Raw genomic sequence first — 17,825 nt, forward strand, 5'->3', positions numbered from 1 at the left:
GAACTCTGGGAGCCATCCTGCTGGGGACACGATGAAGCCAGAGCAGGCCAATGAGTTGAAGGACAGGAGGCAGGAGAGCAGGGAGGGCGAGGTGGGCTCGGATGTGGTGGGTCCTGGACAGCTCGCCACTGTTTCTGAGACTTTGGAGGGCAGAGTGGAGCCTGGCATCCAGTCCTGATGATGCCTGCTGTGCCTGGGGCTGGCCAAGGTCTTCCCCACTGTCCTGGGCCCCCAAGCTGGGGCTGGCCTTTCTGCCAGTCTGAGCTGGGTTTCCAGGCTAAGTTGGTGGCTGCCTCTCCAGGTCTCCCGAGACTTCACCAGGTGGTCTCTGCAGAAGCTTCTGGAACTTGCTGCAGCCATGACTGGCCCAGAAATAAGAGGAGTGCCCTTCTCTGCCCTTCACCCACCCTTGAATACTGGCCCAGCACCAGTCTGAGAGGGTCCTGGGCAGCGCCAGGCTTGCAGGACCCCAGATTAGCCCAGAAGTGGTCCCGGTGGGGGTGCTGGGGTGTGGGGGTCCCCTGGGCTGGCCACCAGAGGGTTTCCTCCAGACCGCTGTGTGCCTGGGCTAGGGGAGGGCCTGGGCTGGGAACAAGGAGGCTCTGTGCTCCGGGCCTGGGCAGGAGCCAGTTTGGGGCCCTCCTTGGGCCTTTGAAGTCCCAGGCGCACCCACCCTGAGGCCTGGGTAGGGCAGATGCCTGGTGAAGCCCCACAGAGGTTTCTTGCAGAGGAAATTTCATGTCCCTGAGAGGGGCAGGTGGGAGAGGGATGTGGGAGAGGTGGGAAGAGGGGACAACGAGGGTAGGCTGTGGTGGTGGAGGGGCATGGCAGAGGGGCAGGGCATGGAGGGAGCAGGGCTGTAGATGGGGAAAGGGGCACGGAGGAGGACAGGGCTGTAGTTGAGGGGCAGGGGTGTGGAGGAGGGGAGGTCATGGAGGGCAAGATGTGGAGGAGGGCCGGGCCATGGAGGGAGCAGGGTGTGGAGGGGGCAGGACTCTGGCAGGGGTGAAGGGGCATAGAGGAGGGCAGGGCTGTGGTTAGGGGAGTGGGTGTGGAGGACGAGCACAGCACGGAGGGAGCAGGGCTGTGGTGCGGGGGAGGGGCATGGGGAAGGACAGAGCACGGAGGGCAGGGGCATGGAGGGTGGGATGCAGTGGGTGGGCTGTGGAGGCCACCAGGGCCACTCCTGTTGGGGCTGCTGTAAGGGAAACCCGTGAACTGCGTGGCTGGTAAACATAAGAGTTTATTTCTTACCACGCCGAGGCCAGAGGCCAGAGATCAGGTGCCAAACTGGTCGGGGCCTGGGGAGGGCTGTCCTCTGAGTTGTGGATTTCTGACTTCTCATTCTGTCCTTAAAGCAGTAGAAAGAGGGGGAGAGAGCCCTCGGCCTCTTCTTACAAGGGCCTGGGACCCATTCATGACAGCTGCACCTTTGTGACCACATCACTGCCCAAAGCCCCACCTCCTGATACCGTCATATTGGGGCTGGATTTCAACAGAAGAATTCGGGAGCTGGGCGTGCTGGCTCCCACCTCTGATCCCAGAGCTCCGGGAGGCTGAGGTGGGAGGATTGCTGCAGCCCAGGAGTTTGAGGCTGCAATGAGCCATGATCGCGCCACTGTACTCCAGCCTGGACAGCAGAGGGAGACCCTGTCTAAAGAGTTTTGGGGCAGCACAAACATTGAGTCCGTGACACTCCCCGTGGACAGGCCTCCCTTCTTTCCTCAGCTCGGGTCTTCCAGGCCAATGCAGGTCCCAGCCCATCAGTCTCAGTGGACCCAGTCTTGGGGGCCCGCAGGGCTCTGCACCTGCTTCCCTGATGCCTTTACCGCCAACCACTCTGCTCAGGTCTCTGGACCTGTGGGTTTTCCAGGATCCTTAGACCAAAGCCCACCAGCCTGAGCCCAGCACCTGCACAGGCGCTGTGGGGTCCAGGACGTGGGTGCTGGGGTGCGTGGCCTCTGTGACAATCCGGAACACAGCACTCAGAGCCTGCACCATTTCTTACATGCCTGGGTGGCGGCCCCTTCGACGGATAGAACGGATAGAACTCATCCTCAGACTCTGACCGGGCCCCTGGGGTGCTGGAACAAAGATGGGGAATCGAAAACAGGGATCTGGGAAGCAGCCCAGGCCGAGGCTCCTAGCAGGGAGGGTGAGAAGTACCCAGGTACCAGGGCTAGCTGGACGTGTTGGCTCTGCTTGGCCTCCCCTCCCAACCCCTGGACCCCAGTGAACCTGGGTACCGGACTAGCTGGATATGACCCTGCCTGGCCTCCACTCCAACCCCTGGACCCAGGTGGACTGGGGTACCGGGGCAAACTGGGCATGCTGACCCTGCCTGGCCTTTCTGGTCTCATTGTGACTCAGGCCTGGGGGTTCCCAAGGCTCCCGGCTTAGAGTCGGACATGACTGTGAGGCCCTTGCCCTTTCCCACTCAGCAGGGATGAGTTCAGGGATGGCCAGGCCCCAGTGATGTCACCAAGCTGAGCTTCTGAGCTTCTGGTGCCTGTGTGGGAGATGCGGCCCTCAGGAAGAAGTGTCCTCCCCTCCTTAAGGGACCAGAGAAGGAGGATGGGGAGGAGGCCTGGGCCGAGGTCATCTGATGCCAGCCTGCGGCCTGGAGCAGCCTGGGGCCAGCATGCGTTCCAAGGGGAATTCCTGGGGAATGATGCAGCCAGCCTCGCTATCACAGGCTGTCATTTGAGGGAGAGCCGCACTCGGAACGCCTCCCAGCCCCAGTGCAGGAATCCATCTGGCAAGTCTGCCCTCGGACACTCAGAGGACACTGTTCCAGAATCCCTGGACCTTGGGGTGGGGCCAGGGTCTCAGGAGAGGAAGTGCCCAGATTCCTGGACGCTGGTCCTGAGGAGGGTCTGGTGGCAGCCACCTCGGTCAGGACGAGGACAGAGTGTCCAGCCCTGTGCCAGCCCAGTGGCCTCAGGATACCACAGCCACGTCCCTCTTGTCTAAGGCCCAGCAGTCCCTGGGACACTCCAAGAGCCACCCACTTTCTAGGTTTGGGCTTCCCCTCCTCAGTGACCCCAGCTCCACCCCAGAGAGCAAACCCTGAAGCGGCTCCTCTGGGGGCCTTTAAGGGGAAAATAGGACTTGTGCTGTGCTTGGGGTGGACTGAAATCCTGCTCCTCACACTAAAGCATACTGCAACATAAAGCCGGGTGTTTGCAAACGAAATGCCAACAGTCACACAGAGCCAGCAAACTACCCTTCACCACACTCGCTGAATGAGGCTGTTCTGCTGAAACTCAGAGTCACCGGGCACTGAGTCTGCACGCTCACGCCCTCAGCTGCTACGGAATGATGACTCGGTTTCCCCGCCGCTCTTTGGATTCAAGCTGCTGCAAAGCCCTCCCCAGCCTGGGTGTCGAGAAGTTGCCTGGCCCAGTCGCGTGGCACGCGCAGGCAGTGGAGCCCGCAGACAGCGTGGGCACCGTTTACGGATGAACAACGAGCTCCTCCTCACCTCCATCCCTATGCGAGGCACTTCCCCACTCTCCTGACACCACATGGGCTGTTTCTGACTTCCAGCTACTAGGAGCAAGGCTGCCATGACCTCCTGTGTGTGTACATCGTGCTGCCTTCACATGTGCCTCGATTTCCGCAGGTTGCGTATGTCCAGGGCGAAGCCGCTGAGTCAGGGAATCCACATCTTCAGGTTGACCAGGCGTTGTTCAGCCAGTTCCCAAAGTGACTCTACTGACTTCCACTCGGGGTATGAAAAGCCCTATTTCTCTCCAGCCTTATCAACACAGTACTGCCAGCACTTAGCCCCTGCCAACCAGGAGACAGTGCGGAGGAGACCCACTGCAGTCCTGATGTGCGTCTCCCTGGTTACCATGAGGCTGCTCCCTACGCACACATCTTATAACCGTTTGGGTCTCCTCTCTGCCAACCACCCGTCCCAGTGCCCTGGCTGCTTTTCTATGCAGCTGCCTGTGTTTTTGTCATTGATTTGCCAGTACTCTTTACGTTTTTTAGATTCCAAGCCCTGTCAGTTACATATGTTAGAATATTGCTTTTTATTCTGTGACTTGTCTTTTTCAAGGTCTTGGGACTTTTCCTTCCCTAAAACATGTAAGGACCACTTACCAGACTTGCTGGCCCGTACCTGAGTGTGGAGGGAACAGGGCGTTGGTAGCAGCCCGGCCTTTGGGACTCCACCACACGGAACAGAGCATGCCTCTGATGCAGCTGGAGGGCTGCTGGGGACGCCACTGAGGGGTCACATCTTGGGGCTGGTGCAGCAGGAGGGCTGCCGGGGATGTCACTGGGGGTCCACATCTCGGAGTAGGAGTGCAGCAGGCGGACAGGCTGGAGAGGTTTCGCGAGAGAGCGGTGCCCACAGAGGCATCTCAGGGCCGTCCTGGCCTGTGCGCAGCAACACGACGCCCCAACCCTCCTGAGAAAGGGCTGTGCCAGCAGCTCCCACTGGCCTCCGTGTCCAGGAGTGTGAAGAGATGATTTTTCCGCCCCCTTTGAGAGCCTCCGTCTTTACCACACGGGCAGAGGGCCCCCGGGAGGAAGGTGTGTATGTCCGGGGCTCCAGAGTGCAAGGTCGGTTTAGGAAGTGCTGACTGCAGCCAGGTCCTCACCAGCCCTCCCTCGTGGGAGCTAACTTGGCAGTGCCAAGAAAGGCCCAGGAAAGTCAGGGCTGGGAACCACAGGCAGCGGCAGCCCAGGAGCCCCGTGTCAGCCTCAGCCTGGGGAGGGAGGGGAAGGCGCCCCACCTGGGACCCCCATGAGCCTCACTCTCCAAGGTGTGCAGTGAGCGGCCCGCCTGAGTGATCAGCCTGCTCAGAGAGCTTCAGGTCAAAACGCTGCCTGCCCTGCAGCCCAGCCGCCTCTTCCAGTCCCATCCTCGGACACCCATGAAGACACGAACAGACACTTCCTATCAGGAGACAAAGGAGGCAGATGGGAGCCGGAGCCTGGGAGGACCTAAACTAATTACAGGGCGACAGAGCCGGACGAAGCACCTCAGCACGCCTGGGAGCCAGAAGCTCTGGGAAAACCACTTCACAGAAGCCCACCAGCCCCCTCTGCCCTGGCCTGGCTGGCACACCTGGCCAGCCACAGGGCACCCTCCCCACACCTCCTCCCTGTCAACTGCTGCTTCCGGGCATTCTGGGTGCTGGATGGTGAGTGGGCACCGGAGGGGCTGTGTGGACGGCAGAGCCCAGGAAGGGCCAGCACGGGCAGTGTCCTCTCCAGGGGCCACCCAGAACCCCTACATGACAGGGGAGAGCCAGGAGCACAGTCTCTGGGGGCAGAGCTGCAGGCTTGGGCAGGAAGCTGGGACCATCGATCTCTTTCCCACCTGGGTCAGCAGCATCAGGATTCAACATCCACAGAACTGGAGAAAAAACACGTCCCAGGGCAAGCCGTTCACCCAGGGGGCAGCGGGGCAGGACCTCACCTGGTTTGAGGGTGAGAAGGGGGTCAAAAGATGAGCACAGTGCTTCGAAAAACACCAGAAAATGCATAAACTCCCCCCAATGACTTTGCACCAACAATTACATAAGGGAACTATTTAAAAAGAGGGAATAGAGCCAGGCATGGTGGCTCACGCCTACAGCTCCAGCACTTTGGACAGCCGGGGCGAGAAGAGTGCTAGAGCCCAGGAGTTGAGACCAGCCTGAGCAACATAGTGAGACTCCATCCCCATAAAATATCAAAAAAGTAGCTGGGCATGGTGGTACGTGCCTGTGGTCCCAGCTATTCGGGAAGCTAAGATGGGAGGATGGTTTGAGCCGGGGGTTCGAGGCTGCAGTGAGCTATGTCTGCGTCACTGCGCTCCAGCCTGGGCGGCAGAGTGAGACCCTGTCTCAAAAAGTAGCAGGGGTGGGGAGGCGTGATTAATCTTGGAGAAACAGATTAATAGTGGGGAAAGTCGACATGTGTTTCTTCTCTGGAAGATCAGAAAGGCCAAAACTTAGCAGATGGGAATTAGAAAGTTAGGAAAAGTATGCCACGTGATGTGAGCCCCTTCCATCCATTCGTTCCCCGATCAGAAAGGCCAAAACTTAGCAGATGGGAATTAGAAAGTTAGGAAAAGTATGCCACGTGATGTGAGCCCCTTCCATCCATTCCTTCCCCGAGGAGAGTCCAGCCCTGGCTCTCAAGACCCCAGGAGGCTGAGAAGCAGAGCTCCCGCTGCAAGGGCAGAGAGAGGGACCCTCTTGGGGAGTGCAGGCCCAAACAGCCAGCCCTGGGGAGGGGTCAGGCTTCAAGTGGGCCTAGGAGATAGGAGAAGCCATGGCCCCCATTCCCATCCCTGTCCCCTTGAGAAGCTCAGGGAGGTAGGGCATTCACAGGCAGATGTCCCAGCCTCTCCTGGGGAACACGGAGATTCCCAGCCGAGCCGCCCAGCACCCGGCCTGTGTCCACACCTGCCACATGGATGGAAAGCACCACAGGTGTTCTGGGCAACAAGGGAACTTCAGGGCTTCAAGTGAGCAGACAGGCTGGAGATGGCACCTAGGGGTGGTTGACAGGCATAGGGGTGGCTGACAGGCATGTTTCCACACCCAGAAACTACGTTTGATTCAGTTAAAGCACAGTAGACTCCCTGCACCTGAGTTTGTCCAGTTAAACCCGTTCAGGCACACAAAGATAGAGATGATTTTATTATATTTCTAATTTTATCCTCAATAAAATTTAAAATATGCATACAATCCTATAAAACTTCATGATGTCATATATGTAGTTCAACTGTATAATATACTTTGTGCTTGGCAAGCAGTGGATACACCTTTTCCAACATCCATGTGCTTTTAAAAAATTAAGCATTGTGGCTCACGCCTGTAATCCCACCACTCTGGGAAGCTGAGGCAGGAGGATGGCTTAAGCTCTGGAGTTTGAGGCTACAGTGAGCCATGATAGCACCACTGCACTCCAGCCTGGTTGACAGAGCAAGACCCCATCTCTGAAAAAGAAATTAACCCTCTAGTCGTTCACACCAAACATCTCAATAAATTCAAAAAAATCACTTTATATAAATGAAATCATATTGAAAAAGTTATTTTGTTTCTTCCTTGTTTTCTAATCGTTATAATTTTAATACAAAAGTTAGGATGTGGGTCCCTCTAGGATTAAGAAAGAGTGAGGTGCACCTGTGTGCTGTTGAAACTGTGAGTCAGGACCCGGTGGTGGCCACATAGGAGTCCACTGTATGATTTTCTGTTAAGCTGCACATTTTTTATCAAGGCACTTTTATCTTGTATATTTTATCTCTAAAGTTTTTAAAACATGCTTCAAACTATTCCCCCCAAAAGTAGAAGTTGTAAAAATTACATTTTGGGTGACAATGTTAAAATTTTTTAAAGAAGAAAGGTCATCGCTTTGGTGTTTATTTAAACGGAAATTAGATAATTTCTAGATCATTTGGCTCCTCTATTTCTTTATTACTCCAATTCTAATTTCTTAGAAAACGCTCCTGGCTCCACCCCCGAACGTTTCCACAATTGGAACACGCCTGTCGTCCACAGCCCGAATCACCACCACCTTCTCTCACGTGGCCCCCAAGCTCCACCCACAACACAGAAGCCAAGGTGGCCTTGGTAAACCTGAGGTCACATCATGTCATCTTTTATTCGGGCTCCACAGCAGATGCCAATCCCTCTTAGAGTAGAAGTTAAAGCACTGACCCGCAAGGTTCCACATGATCTGACCTCAGGGTTCACACCCTTTCCCTGTTCCTCACACTCCAGGCGCATGGCCTGGCATGCTCCCTCCTCATAACCCTCCTGCAAGTGGTCCCTCTGCTGACACACACTCCTGTTTAAGCCCGCGTGGTGACCAAAACTGACGCTGTGCTGGGCCGAGGAGCTGGTTCCAACACATTTCAAAGGACTGCAGTAATCCAGAAAATGTTCTCAGACTACAGTAGAATTAAGCTGGAAATGGATGCTGATAAAAGCAACTAGAAAATCTCCCAAATGTTTAGAAATTAAGCAATGTACCTCTGCATGACCCATGGGTCAAAGATGAACCATAAATGGAAATTAGAAAATCTTTAAACTGAATGATCATAAAAATAGAACCTATCAAACTTGTAGAATCCAGTTAAAACTGTGCTCAGAGTGAAATGTTTGCTTAGAAAGAAAAAAGTTGCAACAATAGTCTAAGTATAGCCTTGTAAGGACATTAGAAAAAAAGGAGCAAATTAAACCCAAAGAAAATAGAAAGAGGGAACTAATAGGGATGAAAGTAGAACATAATTAATAAAACAAATGTCAATAGAAAGGTGGGGTTTTGTACAGATTAATAATATTGACTGCCCAAGACTAATAAAAAAATAGCACAAAATAGGCTGGGCAACGTGGCTCATGCCAGCACTTTGGGAGGCTGAGGTGGGTGGATCACTTGAGGTCAGGAGTTCAAGACCAGCCTGGACAACATGGTGAAACCTCATCTCTACTAAAAGTACAAAAATTAACCACGTGTGGTGGCAGGCACCTGTAATCCCAGCTACTTGGGAGGTTGAGGCAGGAGAATCACTTGAACCTGGGAAGCAAAGGTTGCAGTGAGCTGAGATCATGCCACTGCACTCCAGCCTGGGTGACAAGAGCAAAACTCCATCTCAAACACACACACACACACACACACGCACGCACACACAAAATAATATGGCACATGTTGGCAATAGTAGAGATTAAGAAGGGATTACCACTGAAGATCCCATAGACATTACAAATATTATGAAGTATGACAAACAACTTTCTGCCAAACAATTCAGTAAGTCCAATGAAATGGACACATTCTTAGAAAAACAAATATAACAAAAGAGACACAAGAATAGAGTATGTGGCCGGGCGCGGTGGCTCAAGCCTGTAATCCCAGCACTTTGGGAGGCCGAGACGGGCGGATCACGAGGTCAGGAGATCGAGACCATCCTGGCTAACCCGGTGAAACCCCGTCTCTACTAAAAAATACAAAAATCTAGCCGGGCGAGGTGGCGGGCGCCTGTAGTCCCAGCTACTCGGGAGGCTGAGGCAGGAGAATGGCGTGAACCCGGGAGGCGGAGCTTGCAGTGAGCTGAGATCCGGCCACTGCACTCCAGCCTGGGCGACAGAGCGAAACTCCGCCTCAAAAAAAAAAAAAAAAAAAAAAGAATAGAGTATGTAAGTAGTCCTATGCATAATAAATAAATTAATTGAATCATTAATTTAAAACCTTTCCACAAAAAAATCTCTAGGCCCAGAACACTTAAGATAAATATTTTCAAATATTTAAAGATGGACTAACACAAATCTTATAAAATTCTTCCAGAAAACAGGAAAAACAGAAATATCCCCTGTTATGGTTTGGCTTTGTGTCCTCACCCAAATCTCATCATAAATTGTAATCCCCAGGTGTTGAGGGAGGAAGCTGGCAGGAGGCAATTGGATTATGGGGGCAGTTTCTCCCCATGCTGTTCGCATGCTAGTGAGGGCGTTCTCATGAGAGCTGGTAGTTTTGTAAGAGGCTCTTCCCCTTTAGCTCCCTTCACATGCTCCCTCTCGCCTGCCGCCATGTAAGATGTGCCTCTTCCCCTTCCACCATGATTGTCAGTTTCCAGAGGCCTCCCCAGCCATGTGGAACTGTGAGTCAATCAAACCTCTTTCCTTTATAAATTACCCAGTCTCAGGTATTTCATTATAGCAGTGTGAAAACGGACTAATACACTCCCCAATTCATTTTCTGAGATCATTATTAATTTATCCCAAAACATGAGAAAACTAAAAAAAAATGAATATCATAGGTTAATCTCTCTTGTGAACATAGGCACAAAACTCTCATCAAAATATTAGAAAACTAAATCCAGAAACATATAAAGTAGATAAAACATCACAACCAAATTGGGTTCATTACAAAAATAAAGAGCTAGTTTAATATTTGAAAATCAACAAATGTAATGCACTACATTAAAGGAATAAAAAAGAAAAATCATGTAATAATCTCAGTAAATTCAGGAAAAGCATTGATAACATTCAACAGTCTTCAGGATGAAAAGTCTGAGAAAATAACTTTTTTTATTATTATTATTTTTTGTGAGATGGAGTCTCGCTCTGTCACCCAGGCTGGAGTAAAAGACTGAGAAAATAACTTTCTTAATATGATACAGAGAGTATCATTTAAAAGCCTACGGCCAACACACTTCCTGGTAAAATGTCAAAAGTTTTCCTCTGATGTTAGGAATGACACAAGAGTCTTTGCTATTTTCATTTCTGTTAAATGTGGTGGTGGAGGCCCAGGCCAGGATGAGAAGGTAGGAAAGGAAAGCAAAAGTATGGGACTGTAAATAAAGAAATGAAATTGTAATTAGTTACAGGTACCATAACTGTGCATGTAGAAAATCCAAAAGAATCTACAGCTAAATTATTACAATTAACATGAGAATTTAGCAAGACACTAGACATGTGGTTAGCATGAAACATTATATCCCAATGTACCAGTAACACAAATAGAAAACAGAATTGTTAAATGCTACTTATTTTTCTGAAGACTAATGGAAAGGTGGAAACTTTGGACTTTGTTAAAATTAAGAATGCCTGTTTATCAAGGGACATTGTTAAGAGAATTAAAACTAAGCCAGAAACTGTGAATAGATATTCACAATGCCTGTGTGATGGTTGGATTTACATGTCAACTGGACTAAGCTGTGGGGTGCTCAGATTAAATACTGTTCCTGGGTGTGTCTGTGAGGGTGTTTCTGGATGAGATCAGCGTTTGAATCGGCAGACTCGGTAAAGTAGGAGGCCCTCCCCAGTGTGGGAGGCATCACCCCACCCACTGAAGACCTGAATCCAACAAAAGGCAGAGGAAGGAGGAACCTACCTCTTTTGCTTTTTGCCTTTCTGCTTGAACTGGGACATTGGCCTTTTGCTATCAGGTTGAGATCAATACCATAACTCACCTGGTTCTCAAGCCTTCGGGTCTGAACTAAATGACACCACTGGCTGTCCTAGGTCTCAGCTTTCTGACAGCAGATGGTGGGACTTCTCCGCCTCCCTCATCAATCATGTCAGCCAGTCCCTCCTAATAAATAAATATACATATGTTGGATAAATATATCTTTTTATATATGGATACATTTATCCTCTTGGTTCTCTGGAAAACCCTGACTAATACAGCATGTATCCAATCAAAAGTTTGTGTCCAGAATATATAAAGAACTCCTACAAATCAATGAGAAAACAAAAGACAACTCATTTTTCTTAATGGGCAAAGGATTAGAAAAGGTAAGTAAACACAGAATAAAAGTGCTTGACATTAATCCTCATAGCAATGCAAATCAGAAGCCACAGTGACCACCAGGATGGCAGAAGCTGAAAGGACGGATGGTACCAAGGGCTGTCACCGACTCAGAGCCAGGGAGACGGGTGCGTTCTGGGTAAGAGAGTGCCCGGGTGCAGGAAGTGGGGGACGCCGCCCAGCAGTATCTTCCCAAGTGGAAACTGCGCATATCCTGTGAAAGGACTGCCTATGCTCACCACAAGACATGTGCCTGAACGTGGGGCGGCACTATGCCCAATGCCCACTTATGTTCCCCGCTAGAGGCATCCATGAACGTGGGGCGGGACTATGCCCAACGCCTGCCTGTGTTCACCGAGAGACACGTGCCTGAACGTGGGGCAGCACTATGCCCCACAGCCCCAAACTATGCAAAAGAACAACAGTGTTCATGCGTGAGGCGAGAGAGGCCCTTGAGCAGGATAGATAGCAAATGTGTGCTGGGTTTAATACCTGGGTGATGGGCTGATGGGTGCAGCAAACCACCATGGCACACATTTACCTGTGTAACAAACCTGCACATCCTGCACATGGATACCGGAACTTAAAATTAAATTAAATTTTTTAAAAAAGAAGTGTACTCAGACCATCAAAGACAGCCATGGAGAAAGAAAGAATTTCTGCCCACAATGATCTAGATGAATCTCACAAATACAACTTGAGCAAAAGAAACCAGACACTAAAGGGTCCACAGCTTACGATTTCATGTATGTAAAGTTCAAACCCAGGCAAACCTCATGCATGGTCATGAAAGTCAGAACAGCGGTTCCCTCTGAGGGGGCCTACGAGAGGGGGTGCTGCAAACACCGCGTCTCTTTGTCTGGATGGAAGTTTCAGGGTGTGTCCACTTTTTAAAATGCATCAAGCCGTACATTTATGATTTGGGAACCTTTCCGTATGTATATTATTCTTCAATAAAAAGGCCACTGAGGAAAAACTGCCCACAAAAACCGCACGTGCACCCTCTGAAGTCCAACGCCAGCCCAGATGCTGCAGGCTCCGCTGTGTTGCACAGCTAAGGTGGTAAACAGTGGAGCCCAGAAGTACTTTGCTGCCAGCCCAGAGGACACGTCTAGACCACCTTGAAGGATCCCGTCTGCCTGGGAGCTGCATGTCTCAGATTCCAATACTTACCCGCATATTCTGACCGGTTCCTTGGAGATGCGAGAATGAAACAACTTGGACGATTTTTAGCACGCCGGTCTTGGCTCTTAAACTCACAGTTCACATCCCCCGTAAAGTGAGATATTGAAAGTCAACTTTGTCCTCCGAAGTTGAAGCCATCTTTTAGCTCCACGCTCTAGTGCTCACAGAGATGAGCCACAGCTCAGGATCAATCCGTTTTATACCCAATGACCCCTGCGTGGTCTTGCCCACCGCCCGCTCTCTGAGAGCACATGCGGAGAAGGACGGAGTTGGGCAGGCTTGAGGGGTACTGAGAAGTCTGCACGTGGCAGGGGGGCGCACCCAAGGCAGCCAGAAAGCATGAGGGCTGGACATCCTCAGCAGGCTCCAGTGCCTCTCCAGCCTCCTACCAAGCCAGGTGCCCTGGGCAGCTGGCCAAGACCTCAGTCCTATGGTTGGCCAGCCTTGGACCCTCCCAGCTGTGTCTTTCAGTCACGGTCCCAGGTTCCTTCTCAAGACAAATTTCCTTCTAATGCAGAAAAGTCAGCCTCCCTGGGGCACGTAGGCTCCCCATCCTAAGCCCAGACCACAGTCCTGCCCCTGCCGCTCCCCATCCACACAGAGCATCCTTCCCAGGCTCACCCCTGTGGGCTCGCTGCTGTGGGGTCCTGGGCCATGAGACCACAGGGGTCACAGGGCGTGTGGACAGCGTGGCCTGGACAAGGTCAGACCTGCCTTGCCAGATGGTGTTCTGGGAACAGGCTGGGGCTGCTGGGCCTGGAACATCAGGGTGAGGCTCCTCCCGGCCCCGGCCGCATGTGCTGAACCCACCCATCTTCCTTTTGTTCTTTCTTCTGTCTTTGCTTATTGGTGTCTCCCCAGCTGTGAGTCCCTGAAGACGAGTACCCTCGGTCACCACCGGACCCGGCACCCACCACTGCCCTCGGTCACCGCCGGACCCGGCGCCCACCACTGCCCTTGGTCACCGCTGGACCAGCGCCAGCGCCCACCACTTTTTCCCCACAGCTAACCGTGAGTCCCTGAGGATGGGTGCCCTTGGTCACCACTGGACCAGCGCCCACGACTTCACAGTGCTCACCGGGTGCTTCCAAGTGAACAAATGAAGGGGTGAGTGATGAGCAGCACATGCAGCCCTGCTCACTTCTCAGATCACAGAGGGCTGTCTGGCAAGCGGGGGGCGGGTCTTTCAGACTGCCACTGTGAACAGAGGATGGAAAGAGAGCCCCGCTGGGTGGCCAGCACCTGCGTCTGGCACCCCCTCGGCCTGGCCGTCCCCTGCCGGCTGCCCTGTGCTGTGACCGCAGGTGGGTCTCTGAGTCCTTCCCACTCCCTGTGTTCTGGCCCCTGCATGGAGCCCAGCCCTCCATGGATGCGGGCGCCGGGTCCGGGATGGTGGGGGCCCCTCTCTTCAGGGGCTAGGACTTAGCTTTCAGCTGGCCCAGCAGTCAGACCACTCAGGGACTGCTCCTAATCAAGGTCTCCAGTGCCCCTGGGCAGACGATGCCACACGTATCCAGCTCCAACCCTGGCTCCTCCAGAGAAGCACAGGCTTCTGCACCACCTGCAGCCCACAGCCTGGTGCCACCTTCCCCTGTGCCAGCCAGTACCCCAGCATGGATGGGGTGGGGCAGAGAGTCTTCTGGGGGGAACATCAAAATACCCTAGTATGTTAGTGACTCGGCCAGTCAGCAGTGTTCTGGTAATTGCTTAACAAGGGACTCTCAGAAGGGGCAGGGCTGGTCTGCAGCATCCGCACGCACTCCCACAGTGGCTGGTTGCAAACCTTTGGTGTTTGGGCTTAGAACGTGGAGCGACAGCGATGCATAGTCGCTGCTCTGAAGCCTGAGCTGCCTCCAGCAACCATGGGGACCACGTGCTGGTTGCATGGGGACCAGCAACCATGGGGACCAGCAACCATGGGGACCACACACCTGGGTGGTGTGTGGTCGACCCGGATTTTTTGCAGGGCATCCCAGCACTGGCCGTGACCGGCGCCTGGCCCCACGGTGGGGTGCTGCTGGTGTAATCTGCCCAGCAGGTGGCTGCTGAGACCCGGAGTCACGCCTTCCACACTCGGGTTTCCACAGTTGTCTCTATGTCAAATCCTGTCAGCTGCACAGTCCTACAAGTCCTCTCTGCTCCGTCTTGAGGCCCCCAAATGTGATTCCCCAAATGCCACAAGCTTGAACCCACAAAGCACGTCCTGCTTTAGAAGTCACGGACCTGGAGCCGGACTGGCTGGGCTGGCTGGGCTGGGCTGGGCTGAACTAGGCTGGGCTGGACTGAGCTGGGCTGAGCTGCGCTGGGCTGGGCTGAACTGGGTTAGGCTGAGCTGGGCTGGAATAGGCTGGGCTGAGCTATACTGGACTGGACTAAACTAGACTGAACTGAGCTGGGCTGGGCTGAGGTGGGCTGGGCTAAGCTGGGCTGGGCCGAACTGGGTTGGGCCGAACTGGGCTGGGCCGGGCTGAGCTGAGCTGGACTGAGCTGAGCTGGACTGGGCTATGCTGGGCTGGTCTGGGCTGGGCTAAGCAGGGCTGGGCTGAACTGGGCTGAGCTAGGCTGGGTTGAGCTGGGCTGAGCGGGGCTGGGTTGAGCTGGTCTGGGCTGAACTAGGCTGAACTGGGCTGAGATTGGCTGGGCTGAGCTGGGCTGAACTGGGCTGAACTAGGCTGAACTAGGCTGGGCTGGGCTGGGCTAGGCTGAGGTGGGCTGGGCTGTGCTTGGCTGAGCTGAACTGAGGTAAACAGGGTTGCACTGGGCTGGGCTGGGCTGAACTAAGCTAGAGTGGACTGACCTAAGCTGGACTGGGCTGGACTGGGGCCTGCCTGGCCATTTTGCCTGAGCTCATAGACCAGAAAAGCTGAGGACAAGACCGGTGAAGACCCTTCGTCAGCGCCCCCTCCCTTGAGCTCTGAGCACTGTTGGGGAACAGAGGAAGCAGTTGGGAGCAAGGGATGAGGAGGAGCCTGGCGGAACCCAGTGTTTCCACCCACACCAGAGGCCCCACAGCAGATGCCTGCCCACTAGGACCTCCTGGGCCCAGAGGTGTGCACAGGGAGCAGGTGGCACCACGTGGCCCCGCCACCTATGTTGGTGACAAGGCCAAGCCAGAGCCAAGGGGAGGGGCGACGTGGACCCTGCCCCGACGAGAGACCTGGCAGAGGAGCTCTGGAAAGCACCGCGGGGGCCTCTGTGAGAACAATCTGCTCCATGATTTCGTCAAGCTGAGTGAGAGAAGCCAGGCACAGAGGCCACATATGACACGTTCCGCTTCTGTGAAATGTACAGAACAGGCAAAGCCGCAGAGGCAGAGGGCGACGGGATCGCCTGGGGCTGGGGTAGTTAATGGGTGTGTGACTGTAGAGTATGGGGTTTCTTTTGGGGGTGATGAAAATGTTCTGGAATGAGATAGTGGTGATGGCCACAGAACTCCACAAACACACTTAGCAGCGATTAAATTGAACACTTAGCAGCTATTGAACTGAATGCTTCAAACGGGTGATTTATATGGCATATGAATTACATCTCAATAAAGCTATTATTAAAAAAACAAAGCAAAACAGAGGCTGGGCACTGGCATGGTGGCTCACACCTGTAATCCCAGCACTTTGGAAGGCCGAGGCAGGTGGATCACCTGAGGTCAGGAGTTTGAGACCAGCCTGGCCAACACGGTGAAACCCCATGTCTACTAAAAAAAAAAAAAATTAGCCAGGCATGGTGGCGGGCACTTAATTCCAGCTACTTGGGAGGCTGAGGCAGGAGAGGCGGAGGTTGCAATGAGCTGAGATCGTGCCACTGCACTCCAGTCTGAGTGACAAGAGTGAAACTCCATCTCTGGGGGAAAGAGAGGGAAAAAAAAAAGCTTATGAACCAGACACTGGAGGCGCCATCCTGCCCCAGGCGTAGACTCAGCCTGCAGGCCCTCCTGGGGAGGGGTGGTGTCCTGAGCTGCGTGCAGGCTCCCATGCTCCCCGCCGTCAGCTGTCATGGCTTCCTTCCTTATGAAATGAGCTAGAAAATATACATGTTTGAAAAGAGGCCGGGCGCGGTGGTTCACGCCTGTTATCTCAGCACTTTGGGAGGCCAAGGCAGGTGGATCACCTGAGGTCAGGAGTTCAAGACCAGCCTGGCCAACAGGCAAAACCCTGTCTCTCCTAAAAGTACAAAAATTAGCTAGGTGTGGTGGCAGGTGCCTGTAATCCCAGCTACTCGGGAGCCTGAGGCAGGAGAATCGCTTGAACCCGGGAGGTGGAGGTTGCAGTGAGCCGAGATCATGCCACTGTACTTCAGCCTGTGTGACAGAGTGAGACTTTGTCTCAACAAAAGGAAGGAGGGAGGGAAGGAAGGAAGGAAGGAAGGAAGGAAGGAAGGAAGGAAGGAAGGAAGGAAGGAAGGAAGGAAGGAAGGGGAAAGAAAAGAAAGAAAGAGAGAAAGAGAGAAAGGAGAGAAAGGAAAGAAAGGAAAGAAAGGAAAGAAAGAAAGAAAGAGAAAGAGAGAAGAGGAATACCAGCTTAATAGCACAGGCTTCTTACCTGCTTTTCTACTTGAATCTCTTGCCGTTTGTGCTGAAAGCCTCAGGTCCTGGTCACTGAGCTGTCACTTGGGTTATCACTGCAACAGAAACAAACACACGCACGTGAGGCGGCTGAAACCAGGAATGTTACTCACAATCACCCCTCAGATTTCTAGGCTGCCCCGCTGCACTGGAAACAGACACACCACTTGAAATCTCAGATACACGTAATCATCGTCTCAACACTTCAATCAGGATATTCACATTTCAGCCGTATCTGAAAACTGTGACTGGCGGAACCTTCACGTTCCCAACTCCCGCAGGGGGAGATCAGTGCATCACGGCTTCTAAAACAGCCAAGTCATGGACTCCCAAATGGCTCAGCGGTCAATCTGACAGTGCCTGAGTCATCTCCAGCTGCTGAGTCATGATGACCCCAATCCCAGAGTCCCAGAGTTGGAAGGGACCCAGGAAGTCCTCTCCCCGGGAGAAGGCTCGTCTGGAGAGCTTTGGCCCGCAGCGGCCCCGTCCCGGATGTGGAGTGGGGGTATGGTCTGGAGAGGGACTTCAGGTCATTCGGGCTCCTCTCCAGCCACTGGGACCCTAGGCACTGTGCCTGTTCTGAAAACACAAGAGGAGCCATTATCAGGCACAGGGAGAAGGCAATGCCAGGCCAGAGAGGCTGTGGAAGGGCGTGAGCCCTACAGGGCCCAGTGTTAGCCCACCCCGCATGTGGGACCTGCCTGCCTGTGGGACCTCAGCCCATCCCAGCAGGGCTTCCTGGCCCACCCTGGCCTCCCTCCCCTTGAAGCCCTTCACCCAGCCCACAGGTAGGGTCCTCCTCTCGGGGAAAGCCGCAGGCAAGGGC

At 53.4% G+C, this 17,825-nt stretch overlaps 1 long non-coding RNA gene across 4 annotated transcripts; it reads right to left on the reverse strand.

The window, feature by feature from the left end:
- Positions 1-1,255: 1,255 nt before the first annotated feature.
- Positions 1,256-17,320, reverse strand: LOC119625257 (uncharacterized). 4 transcript variants are annotated; one of them, XR_012094351.1, is made up of 7 exons: positions 17,222-17,320; positions 16,977-17,055; positions 10,919-11,040; positions 5,339-5,437; positions 4,771-4,912; positions 3,485-4,332; positions 1,256-2,084 (listed from the first exon to the last, which is right to left on the reverse strand). It is a non-coding gene; the product is annotated as an uncharacterized lncRNA (long non-coding RNA). The 4 variants fall into 4 exon arrangements; XR_012094350.1 differs by having other exon boundaries at positions 3,485-3,650; positions 4,130-4,912; XR_012094348.1 differs by having other exon boundaries at positions 3,485-4,912.
- Between the last annotated feature and the right edge of the window lie 505 nt (positions 17,321-17,825).

Source organism: Chlorocebus sabaeus, chromosome 10 (assembly GCF_047675955.1).
Source record: "Chlorocebus sabaeus isolate Y175 chromosome 10, mChlSab1.0.hap1, whole genome shotgun sequence".
Classification (NCBI taxonomy): domain Eukaryota; kingdom Metazoa; phylum Chordata; class Mammalia; order Primates; family Cercopithecidae; genus Chlorocebus; species Chlorocebus sabaeus.